This window comes from Cebus imitator, unplaced genomic scaffold (assembly GCF_001604975.1).
Source record: "Cebus imitator isolate Cc_AM_T3 unplaced genomic scaffold, Cebus_imitator-1.0 Scaffold14, whole genome shotgun sequence".
Taxonomy (NCBI): Eukaryota; Metazoa; Chordata; class Mammalia; order Primates; family Cebidae; genus Cebus; species Cebus imitator.
Genome location: NW_016107329.1, coordinates 9,367,594 through 9,372,962, shown reverse-complemented (window position 1 = coordinate 9,372,962; position 5,369 = coordinate 9,367,594).

The following is a 5,369-nucleotide window of genomic DNA, read 5'->3' as shown; positions in this document are numbered from 1 at the left end:
GCGGGCCATCCAGGAGGCTGGAGAGAAGTCCTAGAGGGTTTGTTACGACTCAGAGTCGATACGTGACCAGTCAGGCTTGGTGTCGTGTGCCTTAGCCCCAGCTATCTGGGAGGCTGAGAGAATCTCTTGAGCCCAGGAGTTTGAGTCCAGTCTGGAGAACATAGTGAGACTCTGTCTAAAAACAAAACAAACAGCAGGAAAAAAAGTGCCATTTTAGTAAAATAAAAACTGAATACTGAAATAAAAACTTTTTCCTGGGCACAAGGAACCCAAAGTAAAAAAAGAAAAAAAAAAAAAATATATATATATGGCCAGGAGGTAGTGCTGTTTTTCCTGCAGCCAGAAAGTGTGGGTCTGGGAACCAAGGAGTGAGTTAGGACTGGCCCCTCTCACTCACTCTCCCTGTTGCGATCCACTCACAGGATTTCACTTCCATCCCGGCCACTTTTGACCCTGCTCGATCAAGCTCTTTGTTCCCTGTCGCGGAAGGAAGACACGCCCTTCCTGGACTGGAGGACACACTTGCATGTGTCACCACATTGGAGGATGCTTGTCCCTGGCCGCTTTGGGCTCCTCGTGCCAACGAACCCATGGGAAAGAAGAGCGTTCCGGTTATGACCCGGTTGACAGATCCTGACTATCATGGGGCATTAAGATGATCACTTCACACAGGGAGCGGGGGCGTGTGTCTATCTGGCAGAAAGTTCTCTGTGGCAAGGTTTGCACTCCCCGCAGTCTGGCCTCCTGGGACTTGTGCAAAATGGGAACACTTTCCACGCATATGATGGATCTAGCCTCACTTTGGCATCTGAACCCAGCACGAATCATCTGAGAAGGGGAATTCTCCGGCCCATGTCACTCCCAAACATGAGCATCAAAATTGTACACAAATTACTTGCCAATCAATGTATACAAAAATGTCAAACACAAATTTTCAGGTTTATCCCTGAATTCCTGGTCAGTTTAATAGGATGAACTTCAGCGAGTGAAAAAATAATCATTAGTATTCAACATTCATCATAACAGCCGCAGATTATGAGTGGGAAGAGTCTCCCGCACGTGCGGAAGGGTGTCATCTCCCTTAGGTTGTGCTTGCTATTGCAGAACACCTCAGACCGGGCCATTGACAGAGGACAGTAACATATTCCTCTCCTCACAGCTCTGGAAGCTGCCAGCCCACGATTAAGGTGCCGCAATTTGGTGTCTGGAGAGGGCTGCATCCTCCAGAGACGAGGAACGCTGTGCCCTCACGGGGCAGGAGGCATAAGGCCAAGGGGCCAATCGCTGAGTGCAGCCTGGTTTTCAAGTGTTTTAATCCCTTCCAGGAGGGAGTTCTCATGGCCTGATCTCCTCTTAAAGGTCTGCCTCTTGGTAACATCACATTGATAACAGCTGGATTTTGGAGGGAACACATTCAAATCAGGGAGATACCGAGCAAGAGTCTGCAGTAAAATCGTGCATATCTGTGAAGAAAGTGGAGAGTACCCTATTTACAGGGAGGTGAAATATCCATTGTCTCCAGTTCTGTTCAACAGTATATAAGAGATTATAGCCAAGTATAAAAGGCAAAAATAAAAAGAAATAGAATGCATCAGATTTGAAAGAAAGAAAATTGTTTCATTTACAAATGATATGATTATTACATGGAATACTTTGAAAAGTGTTCTCCGCCATCCAAAAAACTAGGAGTAACTGAATGGCATCAATAAAATGTCTAAAGTTACTGAATAGAAAATTACATAAGAAAGGTCAATTTTATTTGTATATTCCAGTAACAAAGATTTAAGTGTAATCAAAAGGTATAGACAGCTACATTGTGATAAAAAAAAAAATACTTAGGACAGCCAGTCACCATGGCTCACGCCTGTAATCCCAGCACTTTGGGAGGCCGAGCTGGGCAGATCATTTAAGGTCAGGAGTTTGAGACCAGCCTGGACAACATGGTGAAACCCTGTCTCTACTAAAAATACAAAAATTAGCTGGACGTGTGGCCTGTAATCCCAGCTACTCGAGAGGCGGAGGCAGGAGAATCCTCTGAATCCTGAAGGTGGAGGTTGCAATGAGCTGAGATCGCGCCATTGCACTCCAGTCTGGATGACAGAGTGAGACTTTGTCTGAAAAAGAAAAAAACAAACAAACAAACAAAGAAAAAAATACTTAGGACAAAATGTAAGTAAGAGATGTGTAAGAATGTCTGGAGAATAATCTATAAAATGAGTTGACATTAAAGAAGGCTTAAATGGAGAAATACCCTGCCATAAAAGTGTCATTTTCCCCAAATTGACCCACATGTTCAAAGTAATTCCTCTAAGAATCCCAGTTGGCAAATTGATTCCAAAGTCTGGTGGAAAAGGAAAGGGTGGAAAGCAGCCAGGACACGCCGGAGGGAGGGCAGGGCGTGGCGCTCGCCCCCACAGCTGTCAGGTCGGAGTGCGAGGCTGTGGCGGTTGACACAGCAGCACTGGTGTGGGTGCAGCCCCCAGGCCGGCGGGACTGGTGGGGTCTCAGCTCGCGCTCACAGTGGGCCCCTGAGGTATGGCTTAGCCAGCGCTCCAGGCCAGAGTGGGAGGTAGCCTATTCAGCAGATGGTGCTGGCCTTGGTTGTCCATGTGGAAAAAATCAAAACGCAACCCCTACTTCATTCCACAACACAAACATAAAATTTCTGAGGGGTTTAGAGCACACTTGAGAAAGGCAGACCCAGCATTCAATAAGGGAGTCCTCAGAGGATCCAGAATTGAAAACAGCCAGAGAAAGGCTTTTTTGAGATGACTCAAAAAATTGAAACATGGACTGTATATTAGATACTATCATCGAATTAAAGTTAGTTTTCTTGTGTATCATAATGACATTGTGGTTCTGAAGGAGAATATCCTCATTCATAGGAAATGCATTCCTGAAATATGGGTGAAATGTAACGATGTTGACAAAGAATTTCAAGTGGTTCAAGGAGAAGAAAATTACTGGAGAGAGAGAAGGCAAACGCGGTAACACGTTACTGACCTGAGAAACTCGGTGAAAGGCAGATGGTGTTCATTGTGCAATTCTTTTTTTTTTTTTTCATTGTGCAATTCTTTCAACTTTTCTCTAGTTTTGAAATTTTTTCAAAATAAAAATATGAAAGTTGGAATGGATTTGAAAAGAATTGTGATACAACCACACAATGGAGTACTGCAAAGCAGTGAAATGTGAATACGACACAGTTCTACCAGCAGAATGTGTAAATCTCAGGCAGAAGATGAGCAAAACAACCACATCGCTGAAAAAGTATGATGCAATTCCAGTTATATATAGGGTAAACTTAGGAAAAAATAAACAATATACTGGTTAGCATTTCAGATATATTAGTAAAGCTCAAATAAAAAGGAAGAGAATAGCAAACCAACAGTTCGGGGTAGGGTTACCCCTGGTGAGGTCAGGGAGGCAGGGATGGGGTCAGGGAGGGACACATGGGGAGCTCCATGCATTGGCGCCTGGCTGCTCTTTGCCTGCGCAGTGACTGTTGGCACCTCTGTATCGTAATTCTTTATGACTTAAATATATGCACTTTGGGAGGTCAAGGCAGGAAGATTACTTGAGCCCAGGAGTTCGAGGCCAGCCTGGGCACATAGTAAGAACCTTGTCCCTACCAAAAAATGTTTTAAAAATTAGCTGGGTTTGGTGGCTCACACCTGTAGTCTCAGCTCCTTGGAAGGCTGGGGTGAGAGGATCTCTTGAGCCCAGGAACCCAGGAGTTTAAGCCTGCACTGAGCTATGATCACACCACCTCACTTCAGCCTGGGTGACAGCGTGAGAACTTGTCTCAAATAAAATTTTAAAATCATGAAGAAGTAAAGTCTCATTTGGACACACCTGAGCTTGTGGCTATAAAACACCTGCAAGTGATACACCGTATAGCTGCAAGTCTGCAAACCGCTCCCGCATTCACTCCCAAAACCCAAGTCCATGCATTTAGACGGTATTACCTAGACTTCATTTATAAAGATAGATGTTTAATTGTAAAACACATCATGAGTGCTTTAACAACTAAACATCTCTAATATCCATTAGTGAGATTGAAACTTACAGCATGCTTAACTTCTTAATAAAATGTCTGTATTTAAAAACAATAAAATAGAATTTTTTTTTTTTGCCTTAAAGTCATAACCCCTTTCTCAGATTTTCTTTGTAGTCCTCATCCCATGGTCAACCCAGAAGACAGTGACTGGGGTCAACCACTGGGTGTGTTTTCTTGGGGAGAAGAAACGCTCCTCTCAGCCCTGAAACAAATGCAGGGCCGAGTGGGCAGGGCCATTGCTTGGCTGCTTGGCTCATCGTACCACACGCCAACAATGAGAAGGTGTTTCTCCTCTCTCTTCTCTTTTTCCAGAAGTGCTGGCTCTAGATGGAATGGGCTCACACTTGGAAGGAGTCGGAAGTAGTTGTGCCTTGGCTTAAGAAAGTCAATAAAATGTGATTCTTTGCAGAATGTAGGGATGTTTCTAAAATGCCAGTGATAAATGGGTTTTATCACTTGATTTAATCATTCCATTTAGTTAATCTAGTGTGCTTGTTTTTTACTACATCATCAACACATGTGTGTAAAAATCAGGTTCAAGAATGCCATGCCAGGGTCGGGTGCGGTGGCTTACGCCTGTTATCCCAGCACTTTGGGAGGCCAAGACAGGTGGATCATTTGAGGTCAGGAGTTCGAGACAAGCCTGGCCAACATGGTGAAACCCCTTCTCTACTAAAAATACAAAAAAATTAGCCAGGCATGGTGGCATATGCCTGTAGTCCCAGCTACTTGGGAGGCTGAGGCAGCAGAATCACTTGAACCCTGGAGATGGAAGTTGCAGCAAGCCAAGATCATGCCACTGCACTGTAGCCTGGGTGACAGAGTAAGAGTCTGACAAAAAAAAAAAAAAAAGAATGCCATGCTGGCATTCTGGCATTTTGTAAGTATGACTTTTAAAGAAGGTTCTAGAGCTGCTTCAAAATGGCTGACTGGAGGCACCTGGCACTTGCCTCCTCCACAAATAACCAAATGAGCGAGTAGATAATCACACTTAGAATAGATCTCCCAAGACAGAACATTGAAATTCAACAGAGAAGGGACAGGAAGCACCAAAGGCAAAAGAGGAGAGAGACCGAGGCAGCCTGCTCTGCTGAGACTCCCCAGGCAGGGAAAGGGTAAGTGACAGGCCCCAGCAGTCCACATTCCGCCCGTGGACACCTGCAACCTAGCCATGGGAGACGCCCTCAGCCCTTTTGGGCCATGAGACTGACGTAGGGAGCTGCCTGGAAACCACGTGAGAGCCCCTGCTCCAGAGACGGAGATCATGCAGGGCCCTTCGCCCCCCCACCTTCACAGCAGCTAGAGCCCGGTG